This window comes from Equus caballus, chromosome 14, assembly GCF_041296265.1.
Source record: "Equus caballus isolate H_3958 breed thoroughbred chromosome 14, TB-T2T, whole genome shotgun sequence".
Taxonomy (NCBI): domain Eukaryota; kingdom Metazoa; phylum Chordata; class Mammalia; order Perissodactyla; family Equidae; genus Equus; species Equus caballus.
This window is the reverse complement of record NC_091697.1, coordinates 106,016,246-106,029,299: the sequence shown is the minus strand read 5'-3', so window position 1 is coordinate 106,029,299 and position 13,054 is coordinate 106,016,246. Positions and strand designations below refer to the sequence as shown.

At 51.4% G+C, this 13,054-nt stretch overlaps 1 long non-coding RNA gene across 1 annotated transcript; it reads right to left on the bottom strand.

The window, feature by feature from the left end:
• Positions 1 to 6,426: 6,426 nt before the first annotated feature.
• On the bottom strand, positions 6,427 to 11,642 carry LOC138917371 (uncharacterized). The gene is made up of 2 exons (XR_011425245.1): positions 11,388 to 11,642; positions 6,427 to 7,680 (listed from the first exon to the last, which is right to left on the bottom strand). It is a non-coding gene; the product is annotated as an uncharacterized lncRNA (long non-coding RNA).
• Between the last annotated feature and the right edge of the window lie 1,412 nt (positions 11,643 to 13,054).

Sequence of the window (13,054 nt, the reverse complement as noted above, 5' to 3'; positions counted from 1 at the left end):
TGCAAAAGTCAGCCTGAGGATGACAGGGACTGGGACGGCTTTGAAGCAAAGACTACAGAGTCTGCTGATGGATAAAGTGTTGAAAGGGAGAGAAGTTCAGATAATTTCACCTTTTTCGGAACTTTGGTCACATCTACAAACTTTGCAAATAAAATGTATTGCCTACAACAGAAAGATCCTTCTGCCCCAGCTGAACCCCATTTTGTATCATATTTTGTGCACATTTCAGTACATCAGCAGGGCGATTGGAGCCCAGAGCGTGACGCCACAGGCTCTGCTGGTGCTGACCTGTCATCACAGGTCGTTTCCAGGGAGACAGGTCCCTTTTAAGTTTCCATCAAGTAATGATTAAAAACGAAAATGGGTGGCTCTTCTCTGGAGCCATTTTAAAGCAGTGGCTCTACATTGAACAGTGCTGTTGACCCCTAGAGAAAATTCAGGAAAGAGAAAGCAAATTTTCAAGCGAGGTTTATAAAATTGCCAATCTGGGTGTCAACTGGGCGAGCTGAGCTCTGTGGATAAGCTGCTTTGCCCCTCAGGGCACGGCGCTAGTTTTTGATGGGTTAAATACGGCAGCAGGAAGGAGAGGGGAAGCCTCTGCCATTGCCGGTCTACACTTTAAACGAGTCAGCGGCTTATAGGCTGTTGTCCATTTCAACTCATGCAAGTAGCCTGGAGCTGCTGAGAGCTGGGTCCCGTATAAGAATCATTCGGACTGGACCCAACTCGGTCGTTCCAGCTGCCCTTGCTTCTCCCTCCGGCTGACTGCACACGCCCCTCCTCTGGGCGATTCTCCTCTGTTCCGGGAGCAGCTCCAGGTCACGGGATGTAGAATGATGTGACCGGCTCCTGGGAACCCCGGCCCTTCCTCACCACCGCTGACCTCTGCTGCGAGGACCGGAGGACAAGTGTACAGAAGGCCCGTTACCCTGGAAGTCTCTAGCCATCCCGACCTCCCAAGGAGGACTGTGAAAAGCACCCGAGGAGCATCCCGAGGTCCAAGTGCTGGATTTTTCTCCTCTCCCCAAGCGGAGAGGTCAGAATAACACAGATGGGGGACAGAGGCAGGCTCTCCCTGGGGGAGCTTATGATTTGGGCCTCAATGCCTTTCCCTCAGCCCACCTTGTGCTTTGTCTCAGAAAGTGTGGACATGGAGTAGGAAATGGCTGGAGCTTCAGAATGCTCTGGAACAACCTTGGGAGCAGGATCAGGATGTGGGGACAGTGGTTCTCTAGGATGCAACACGTCCAGGGGTGGTTCCACTTAACGTGTTCTGGAACCATGTTCAGCCACAGTGGCTTGAGGAACTGATGATGGTGGTGGAGTAGCTGGAGGAGGCAGAGGGGGGGTGGCAGGAGGTAGCTCACCATGGACTGTGACAGCGTGACTGCCCCTGAAGGCCTTGGCCAGGCCCTACGTGTATGTCAGGGGCCTTTGTCCTTACCCGAGCAGGCACTCAGGAGATTCAAGGAAGTTCCATAACCCCTTGCCCAGCATCTGAGGAGGAAAGCTCTAAGAACACCAAATCACTAGGTCATACGCTAATGATGTAACCCAAGTATGTGACTTCTGGACAACTCCCAAGTCTTCCGAGGTCACACCCCTAACATCCAAACACAGTGGCTGTTCCCCATCTAACACACTACGGCAGCCCAGACCCACGCCACACCCCTTCTTTCTTTTCTCTAGCACGCTTCCTAGAAGGGGGATGATGTCGCTTTCTGTCCTGAGACAGTTCACGCCATGGCCTGGTTCTCCGCTGGCTCCTAGCTCCCAGGCACCATCCCTAGCTCCTGTAGCTGCTGTCCTTGCTCAGTACCACTTCTGCCAACTCTGGACATCACCACTCTTCCTTCATCCCTCAAGACATGACTCAGTGAGATATCCCGGAAAGCAGACATGTACTAAAATTCTGGGGGTGAAGAAGAGAATCACAATGCAGGGAAAAGTCCAAGGAAAAGAAAAGAGTCAACACTTAACAAGAGACCTCAAGCGAGTCATCCTAATTTTAAGCTCATCCGCCCTGTCCTAAAGCTTCTCTCTTTTGAGAACCTTCTTCTCCATTCTATTTTATGGGCTCTCCTGGACCGCCTGAAAGAAGCAAAGTTCTGTTAGTTTAGTAAAAAGAGCAATTAAGTTCTCTTGTTCAGCTCTGACCTAGGCTCCAGCCCGGGAAGGCCGGGGGCATTCCTGGCCTGTGACCACGAAAGCTCGTTAAGACGTGGTGGATGTGGTGGACGCGCTGTCTCGTCAGACTCAGCGTGAGCTCTGAACCACTACCCCGTATGCTTTCTTACTTTCCCTCTGCTCTCCAGGCCCAGCAGGGAAGTGGGGAGACAAGAAGAAAGGGTGAGGAGGAAATTCTCTGCCCCCAGCTCCCTCCACAAGGCAGAAGTCACCAGGGAGAACCAGACATGTCATCCAGGGAAGCAGAAGCACGCCCCAGGCCCATGCACGCCTGTTAGAGCTCTGCCCGCACCCTCGTTCGCCGTGACTTGGCCACAGTCAAACCGGGCTGCAGACGTGTCTGGCTCTGGCATCTCTGGTGTGAACTACTTCAAGCCCAGACAGCTCCAGCTCAGCCATTAACGTCGCAGCCTTGGCAGTGACTGTGCTGCCAACAGTGTCTGTTGCCTTGCCCCCTGGACTCTGCCGAGTTTCCCGGGCTCGACACTAAGAGTCTGTAAACGTTTACCATACACAGACTGAGCAACTGTCTACGGTGACCCTTTACACGGAATCCAGCAAAGCTCCCTAACCCATAAAATTTTTCTAGCAAAAACAAGCCCCGAGTCCCAGCGATGGCCAGGCTGCTGGGGCCTGTGAATGGCTCTTTTCAGAGGCAGGAGGCCCGGCGGGCACAGAGTCCGAGTCTGTGGTCTCCGCGGGGTTTCCACAGTGAGGAACTTCATTCAGATAGAGGAGGGTAATCTTTCACAATTCCCATAAATCAGAAAACTGCATGTGTCAAAGAGGGGGAGGTCGCTCTGGGGGCTCCTGTCTGGAGTTTAAGACATGGAGAAAGGCCACGTTCCATGCAGTGAGAGAAGTGAGGGGTGTGGGGGACGGGACGACAACGTTATGAATTGTCCTCTGAAAACTTCAGCTCAACGGTTCTAACAGGGCCAGTATTGAAGCTACCATATTTGCCTAGATCTATAATGCAGCTCATCTTCCTGCAGGCAGACATAAATGATCTGACCCAGAGCCAATTTATTTTCCTGGAGTTAAATTAGTCACTATTTATAAGCTGAAGAGTTTTCCAAAGGCAATTTAAGGAGGGTGCCACGGCTCCCCAGTGTGTTTGCTTTTCGATCGCTCTGGATCGCTTGTGTTTGATTGCGGTTTCTGGGTAAAACAGCGGGCACTATTTGTAAGCTTGGGCAAGATGATGTCAGCTCTCTGAGTACTGGGATCGTTCATCCTTAAAATGGGGGCAACAGACTGGGAAACCAGGCTGGGCGAGGATATGTGGGCTGGAGGCCTGGGCAGGTGGAAACAACAGCCAAATGCTACCCGGATATAGGTTTTAATTAGTGGCAAAAAAGGGAAGAGGACTTCATTTCCCAGCATGGCTTGACCCCTTACCCATATTTCTTTCCCCGATGGAACTAGATCTAAAGAAAGATATGCCAAAGAAATTACCCCGTCAAACGCCAGCTGCAACAGAGGAGACGCCAAAGTGACAGAAAGCCCCACTCCTTGCCTCCCACCCGAGTTTTCCCAAAATTCCCCATCCTCTCTTATTCCTCTCCATCCGACTTCATCTCCAGCAAACAGTTGTGACCTGGAGGAAAAACGTCATGGCCTCATAGGGTGTTCAGCTGAAAGATCTGAGCGACCATTTGGTAAGGAACCTCCTTCTACAAAATGGAAGACAAGAGAAGAAGAAAGCTCGCCTAAGGCCATAAAAGGAGCCTCAGAGCTGGGCTAGAACTCAGCTCTCCAGACTCTGTGGCTTCCTTTATATCTCCCAGAGGGGACACAGCCAAAGATGAGGCATCGGCTTGTAGGGGTGGGAGCTGCATGGGGCAGGCTGAGCCCGCCACCCTGAGCTTAAACCCCCTGCTCTTCCTGCTCGCCCTTCCTGGAGAGGAGCAAGCTCTGCCAAGATCAGTCACCCGCCCGTCGGCAGTGAAGGACCAGGCTGCAGAGCCTCTTTCCCAGGCTGAGGCTGTCCCAGGGACAAGAGTTTCTGGAACATTTCTCCCCGCTCATCTCTCCTCCTGGCTCCTGCCCAGACAGTATCGTGCTCGCCCATTGTCCAGTCGCCGAAAATCACTTATGCCTCTACCACAAGGCTGGATTTGTATCCAGATTTTATCCCACCACCTAGCAGGATTCATCCAAATACTCATAGATTATGGGACTCAGGAAAGAAGTAAGTGGCAACTTTTTTGACCACAGAAAAAAATAGCAAGCGCCCCTGTCACTGTCCTCCTCCCAGGCACCTTTTTTAACTGCCATCACTGTGCTCTCCAAGTGCCAGCTCGGACCCAGGACCCTCCCTCTGCATCTCCACTCAGGACCCCCACATCTTTCTGCCTCCACCAGACAAGGGCCCAAGAAGCTGCCCCATTTGCCCCTCAGATTCACGTGACAAATTTACAAAGTGCAAAATAAAAGAGTCGTGTGGTTGAGATACGCTGTGTCCCCTCTATGCGTTCCAAAGTGCTGAGTGCTGACAATAAATCTGGGAACACTGACTCAAACTAACTTGGTCAGAAAAAAAACGGGTCCTCGTTCTGACGCTGTCACTAATTATCCGGGTGACCTTCAGCAAATTACAACCTCAAATTATAACTTTCTTGTCTGCAAAAAGGGGATGATAATAGTAACTTACAGAGTGGCATTTATCAGACCCCTCCCAGGTCTCTGGATGATGGGGACCCCAGATGAACAAGGCGAGAGGCCCACCTTAGGGGGGATCAAGGAGAGGTCTAAGTCAAGAGCATGGCCCCCCGTGGCAGGAAAGCTGCCCCCTCTTGCACTAAGCTAGGAGTCAGTATCCAAGAACTGTAGAATATTACATCTTTATGGTTTGAGAGCTACTTGCAGGATGAAAAAAAAAATCTATTCTGTATTTTAGCACAGAGAAAATTGAGAATGATTTGAAAAAACACGCACTATTTTCAATTATAAGTACATAGGACAAATGTAGTAAACTTTGAAACTCTGTAACATTGGAATTTGGGGCTGAACTCTTTCTTATATTAGATCGTTATACTTAAAATAAGAATATTGATCAGTAGACAAGACTAAACAATCCCTGGACAGCATTCTATCTCCCAGGCAAAAGGAAAAGGAGCTCCTAACGTTCTTAAAGCTCGAAATGGCGAGTTGGAGTTTGCATGTCACAGGTATTCTTGCATTAGCTGATGCCTGACGCTGCACCAACTGTTGTAGGAAATACAGGAAAAGGCCCCGCATGGTTAACCCAGACTCAGCAAGAATCTGAACAGGAAGTGAAGACACTCAGGAAATGATGCGACTCAACATGGCGGCACTGGAAGACCCAGGGAGTAAGGAGCGCTCTCGGTAGCAGCGAGGGGCGTCAGCAATGGCTGTGGCCAGAGACGCCAGAGAAGGCCCTACAGCTGGGCCTCCAGGAAGGTGGGCTATGGATGTTTGTGCATGGGAAGGGCCAGCAGCAGAGATACCTTGAGGAAGGAAGGCAAGGCAGATGGTGGCCGGCCCCGAGAGGCCTGCAGAGCCTGGGGTCCAGCCGCCTCTGACCTCTGTCCCACTGCTCTCCCCTCTGCTCACCCTAGTCCTGCCCACTGGGCTTTTGATTGTTTCTTGACAGCCCCAGACTTTTATCTCAGAGCCTTTGCACTGGCTGCTATCTCTTCCTGGGAATTCATCCCCAGTATCCACGTGGATGCCTCCGCCCTTCCTCAGGGCCTGTTTGAAAGTCACCTGCTTAGAGAAGCTGTGCCTGTCTATCCCCACCTCCACCTCCACTCTTTCTTCCTGGCTTCAGTTCCCCCACAGCATTTATCACCCTTTGACAGACTCTGCAGTTTACCTATTTTTTATAACTACCTGGCTCCCCCTCCCAGGCCGTGTGCTCCGTGAGAGGAGAGATGTGTGTCCGCTTTGCTCACTGCTGGATCCCTTGCTCCTAGGACACTGTGGCACATGGCAGACTTTCCGTGAGTATCTGTGGAATGGATGAATGTTGCTCTCTATGGAACTGGAAATAACCATCAGCCTTCTTCCCAAATGTTTTCAACTCAGAGTACTGATGGATTTTTTCCATGGCAACAGAGCTCTGGTTATCATAAAAGTCAACTGGAAAATATCATCTGCTTTACCAACATTTGCTCTATTTCCAGGCCTGCTAGACAGCACCTATTCCAGGAATCAAGAAATATACTTATTCGCAAAATTTCTGGAGAATAATCACCAGGACTATGAGCAACCACGTTAAAGCCCCTTATTCTGCAACGATTCTAAAAAGAATGCATTTTGCCATTGCACAGATGGCCTGCACTCCTAGGCAACTGGGTAAGTAACACACTTGTTGAGCCAATGTAGAACGACTGTCCCTTGAAGAAAGTCCAACAACGTGTAGCCGCGCGGTCCAGTGTCCCAGCTCTCACGAAGTGCCCTGCAGGCTGGGCCCTACATTTCTGCAGTGAGTGCTTTTCTTTGAGAAAGCGCATTTTTCTCAGGGTTTCCCCAGCAAGCACAGATGGGGCTCCAGGGGTTTCTTCTATCAGGACAAGCACCTGCCCTAAAGGGTCAAAGAGTGAGAGGTGCAGCCCGGAGGAGGCGGCAGACCAGCAGGCGGAGGTCCACTGACTCTGTGGCCCACGACGCCAGGACTGGACTCTGTTGGGGGAAAATCATCAATTAGTCTCTTCACTGGGATCCATGAGGATTCCCTGGGTCCTTGGCTTAAGCAAAATCCAAGAAATTAAAAGAATAAGAAATGCATTATGGTAAAGAGCAGAGAGTTTGTTTTATAATTCTAGAATCAAAAGTATCATGAAGTGTCCTCTTCCCCTCCCCAAGGCCTCTTCCTACCCTTCCCTGGCCACCCCAAAATCAGGAGAGACTCACAGGCTGGAAGAGCTTCAGTCCCTCCCCTTGCGATGAGGCAGTTTCAGTGCAAAGGACCGTCTCCCCAGGAATTCCTTTTCTCCTGGCTCTACTATCAAGCTCTGCTCCAGCGAGTAGCTTCAAAGGCGGATTAAACCTTTCTACGGGATATATGTAAACCAGCTAGTGACCAAGGTTTCTTGACAAAAACTCCCATCTGCAGGAGGTAGGATGGCCCAGCTGGGCTCACAGAACTTCCCAATCTCCTCTGCTCAGGAACAGCAAGGACCAGGAATCTTACAGGGGCCTTAGCGGCCAGGAGAGCTGTTGGTCTGTTGCTGCTCTTTCTGGGCCCTGCCAAGAATGCCAGCATCTCACTGGATTATTAGCAGGGCCTATCAGCAAACACTACCCTCAGTCACGTCACAGCTGCCCCATAGATGTTCCTGCTGGCCGGGAGAGCCACTTCCCATCAGCCTCATGCTCCGATTTAAAAATTCCTGAGATGGTCCTGAGAAGTGAAGGAGTCACTCTGGTGCTGTTCATTAAACCCAAGGAAGATGCGGTGGGACGCCATGATAACAGAGCATGGTAATACAGAGATTGGATATACCTCCAGTCAAGCCGCTCCTCCTGAAATTAAAAAAGAAAATAACAACAGAAAACAGTACGTATGGTAAGCACCTGGATTAGTACAGTCAACCGGGAAGTTGAGGGCCACGAAGCTCATAAAGAAGTGGGTATTCCCACTCTTGTAGCATATCCCAGCCTGTGGTCGCAATACCCCAGGGAGTGTGGGGGTCACTGTGTGGTTTTTCTAGGGGTAGAAAGTGGCAGAAATGGCTCAGGGCTCGAAGATGTTCTCCGTCCTGTTCTGACACCCTGCAAATTTATCTGGGCCGATCGATGTTCATGCCGAGATGGGCATTTCAGAGAATATTAGCGTAGAGAAGGACCTTAGAGGTCGTTCATCCCAACCACGCATGGTGGAACTCAATTCAGTTTGACTACAGAAGGGGAGTCGGAGGCCAAAATAAGTTAAATGCCCACTAGACGGCTAACTAGCAGCAGAGCTGAGGCTGGGACCAAAGGCCCTGGCCAAGGTGAGTGGTTCAGCTGGTAAAGGAAAAGAGGAAGGGGGTTTATTTTAGTAATATAACCACCCAGAGTAAGCCGTTACCAGGCCACCATTCCTGCCTCCACAGCATGCTGGATCTCCTGCACCCCGTGAGAGCCTCTCCCATCCCCCCAGGTGCAGAACCAGACCCTCTGGGAGAGCGCTCGCTTCTCAAGAAGGGGCAGGAGTCCAGGTAACGCTCTTACAGCCAGGACCCCACCATCAACCTGGTCTGCCTTCGCCTCCCTCCTCCAGCCGGGCTCAGTGTTGAGAAGTCGAGGGGCGAAGGAGTCCCCAACCCTGCAGGCGGGCCATCTGTCAGCCCGTTGCTGAGGGCTTGCGTGTGCTCTGGGAGCTCTGTGTGTTTGAGCAAGGACAGAGAGAAACAGCGTGAAAACTGGCATAAACTATGTGAATTTCCTGAACACGAAACAAAAATGCGTCTTATGGCATCCCTAACCGTATATGGTGAAAAAATACATTTATTTGAGTGTCATGGTTTTTAAAACACAAATGGACTAAATCAATTTGATTCAGACAGAACTAAACCTATGTATTTCCTGAAAGTTTTGAATTAAATATTGTGTTTGTCCAGGACCTCCAAGATATAACATGGAGTTGTGATTAAACATGCCAGGATTTATGAGGCGAGACACCTGTGCAAGAAAATGAAGAGGGAGCTTCAGAGAGCTGGGACGCCTGCCACCCTCGGACAGTGATGCAGTCTGACCCAGGGGCAGGAGAGAGGGCAGGGCGGGGAGCGGGTGGAAGCATCCTAGACTGCCCGCAGTGTGAAGAACTGGGCCTGGCTGTCAGGGAGCCCACAAGCCCATCCCTGGCTGCCACAGGAGTCCCCCAACTCCTGGGATAGGCTGCCTTGCTATGACCTCATTGTTGGGGCGCTGGCCGGGAGCCACCTGTGCCAAGTGTGGCCTCGGTGGAGGTCGGTGAGGCACGTTCTCCTGGCTGCCACAAACATCAAATATCGAGGCTGTGTAGGAGAGCAGTTGACAGAATCCACGGCTCTTACTAGCAGCGTGACCTTGGGCAAGTTACCTAACCTTGCTGTGACTCAATTTCTTCCATTCTAAAATTTGGATAATGATGGTACTGACTTCATAGGGTCGTGAGAATTAAACTAATTAGCTTATCAATGTCAAGCACTGGAAGCAATGCCGAATGGACGGCATGAATGCTCAGTGTTAGCTGTTGTTAGTAGATTCCATTTTAGTTGTGGTCTGTTATGGGTTGAATTGTGTCCCTCCCCCAAAAGATACGTTGTAGCCTTAATCCCAGTCCCTTAGATGTGACCCTATTTGGAGACAGAGTCTGTCCAGAGGCAATCAAGTTAAATGAGGTTATGACAGTGGGCGGCCCTAAATCCAATGACTGATATCCTTATAAAAAGGGGAAATTTGGCCACAGAGACAGACAGCTGTAGAGGAAAGCCGATGTGAAGAGACAGGGAGAAGACGGCCACAAACGAAGGAGGCAGGCCTGCACAGACCTGCCTCACAGCCCCCAGGAGGAGACAACCCTGCCAGTGCCCGGGTCTGGGACTCCCTCCTCCAGGACCGTGAGGGAGGTTTCTGTCACCTGAGCCACCCAGTCCGTGGCACTTTATTATGGCAGCCCAAGCAAACTAATGCACGCTCCACGCTCACGGTCTGAAACCGGTCCTTTCTGAACGAGGTGCGAGTGAGGGCGCTCTCCGGAAGCGGGTGCGTTAGTCCCTGGCCCAGAGGGACTGCAGCTCTTCCAGCACGTTAGCTGGCGGCGTCTCCAGGCTCAGACCCCGTCAGGCTGTGCCTCCTTGTCCGTGGCTGCACGTGCCCCGCGTGCGGGTCCCCAGCCCCAGGGACAGTGCTGGTGCCTCCCTGTTATTTTAAACCACATGCATTTAACCCACAGTGGCAGACTCGGAGACTGACATTTGCCCGGAATTGCCGCGACCTGGCTTCAGCATTGCTCGAGACTGAAAATGCCAAGATTTATTCGAAGCGCATGCTCCGGACCATGAGCGGATTACAGAATTCACGATGAGGTTTGTTGTGATTTCACGTGAGCTCATCCTGAAAGTACGTGGCCAAATTGGGTTCATTCAAGAGATTTGGGGGGACTTTTAAAACCCAACCGGGATCTAATTTCTCCATCTGAAATACAACATGATCTTATTTCAGGGGAGCATTTGTCTCAGCAAAGAGGTGCGGGGGTAGGGGTGGGGGTGAGGGTGGGACTCAAAGAAAGGAAAAAGAAAAAGAAAAGCAACATTTCTCTGAGGTTATCTGTGGTTGTGTAAGAGTCGGAGCGAGTTTAATGAGCTCTGATCTGACTTTCAACCAATTTGACTCTTTCCATCACCTAAAAGGAGTTGGTTTCTTACTGTCCCTCGTATGCTGTTTAAACAAGGATTCATTACTACCCTGAGCTGCTAGACTGGAGACGCTCCAGGGGACATCACAGCAGAGGTCAGGGCAAGAACCTCCTGCAGGGCTATGGCCACCCCTCCGTTTGGCCAGACTGGACATCTCCTTGGGAGCCTGTTGGATCCAAGCAAAGGGCGAGGTGTGCACAGGGTTGGAGGAGCCTGATGTCATCTTACAAATGGCAGCTCATGCCCAGTCTCCTGAATTGCTAAGCACCTGCCATTCTAGATGGGTCATGGGGTAAAAAGCTAGTCTAAGTAAAGTGACTTTTTTTAAGAAGATTGATTTTTTTAAAGGTTTTGCAGGAAGAATGGAATGCATGAGGTCAGAGGGTATGCTGTGAACGCTGGATATTTCCAGAATTTAAAAAAAAAATGCCTACAGGAGTGAATCTCTCACTTAAGTAGGTCTGGCCAAGGGAGGGTGAAGCTTGTGGGAGCATAACTCTCTCTCTCTTCCCTCCTTTCTGTCTCTCCAGGCTGGGATTCACACTGCTAAATTTATTACATATTTTATTATCTGAAGCCGGGGAGTGGATGAGTAAGAAGTGCAACCCCTGCGTCCTAACAGATTTAGGGCAGAGGGTGTGGACTAGCAGAGGGTAAATCATTGGTTCTCAGCACGGGCTGCACAATAGAATCACCTGGCGAGCGTTTAAAGCTCCCTTTCCTGGGTGTGGTTCCAGATACTCTGATTTCAAAGGGCTGGGCTGCACCCAGGCCGTGGTAGCTTTTAAAAGCTCCCCGGGTGACTCTAAAGTGCAGCCTGGGTTGAAAACCAGCGAAGGGGATCCTCACCTCAGACAATGAGGTAGCAGCCCCGAAACAGTGTTCCTGCGCCCCTCGCTGATGGAGAAGCTTCGAGCGATGAAGGCACTCAGCCCAGCTGATGGAGACCCTGGGGGCCCAAGGCTGCCAGCGGAGGGTGCCTTGGTCAAGTCACATGTGGCACCACTGGAATCAGGAAGTCTGCAGAGATGGCCTTCAAGGGTGGGGGTTGGGGTGGACAGGGGTGTGGAACTTGTTATGCAAGAGGAGAGAGGCCCAGGGGCTCTGCAGAAAACAAGGGAGGTAGAAGTGGCTGTTAGAGAGCTAGGGTCCGAAGGCAGGAGCCTGTGCAGAGGAAGAGGGCTTGTGGTCCTCTCTAGAAGCCCCAGAGGGGAGACGCTGCCCGCAGCTGGCAGCACATGGACATTCCCTATGTTCCAGCACCACAGCGCTCCACTAGCTGATGGGGCGGGTCACAAGTCACCAGGCTGCGGGAATGGTCTCCTTTCCTATCTGACGTTGATTTGTTTTAGTATATGGTTCCTGTATGGCATCAGTTACAAGCTGTTTTGTTTATTCTCTCCTGGAAGTTGAGGGGTTGTGGATTGTCTTAGTCATTTCCCATGCCCCTCCTAGAGCCTGCCCTGGCCTGCTGGGCATATGTGACCCACACTTTTGTGTCTGCAAGGGCTAGCTCTGCTTGAAAGGTGGTCCCTCTGGCTAAGAGAGGATGAGAAGAACGGTGATGGGCCTGGGGCTGGCTCAGTCATGCAGTGTAGACGCCCTTCCTCCTCTGATGTGGGATCTAAGCGCACACACCATCAGTGGTGTCTCCAATGTGACAGGAGCCATCAGCGAAAGTCTGTGGATTGCAGCCTTTACTTCTGAGTTGCATTTAAGCCCCGTCATTGGGAGATAAAATCGGATTGGCTGTCAAGTGCTCAAAGAAGGAAGCTCCTAATCCCACTGCATTTGTCAGGCAGGCCTTTAATCCTTGTGCCTCTCTGGGCTTGTGATGAGGAGAGAGCGTGTGCCGCCATCGCTGGCCGAGGGATGGAACGCTGGCACCGGGAGAGTGGCAGTGACCCCCCGAGGCAGACTGGGAGAAGGAACTGCATTTTCTCACCTACCGACAGTTTGCTTCTGGGGTCGTTCCTTCTCTCTGATCTGGATTGAACATTTCTTGACGCGAGAAGTGCTCTTGCCACCTGCCGTGTCAAGGTAGTCCACCACCACAAAGACTTGGGTGACGGCCTCCTGGCAGTGTCAAGGGCCTCGGTCCTGTCTGCAGCGGGGCCTCAGGCTAGAATGAGCTCCATCCGAGGATCAGGACTTTAGAGCAGATGCACTTCCTATAGCTGGATGGAAGAGACACTCAGGAATAAATAAAAACTATAGGAGAGTGGGGGTGCAGGTTTAAAACTTCCCGTAGCTAATTTTCTAAGGAGTGGAAATGGCTTTGCTATATTGTTAGGCTCCTGTTGGCTGCTCTTAACTACCACTCAGAGTGGCCACAACCTCCGAAGGGAGAGGAAAACCATGTGAATGACAGCTCTGGAGAGGGTATGGGCCCAGAGAGCGCCCCAGAGGCAGAAGCCACTCTTCCCCATCCTCCTGCCTCCCTGCAGCCAGGGATTCATGCCACATGGTCCAGCCACGTGGCCCTGACCTGCTTTGGAGTCCGGCCCGGAGATTCC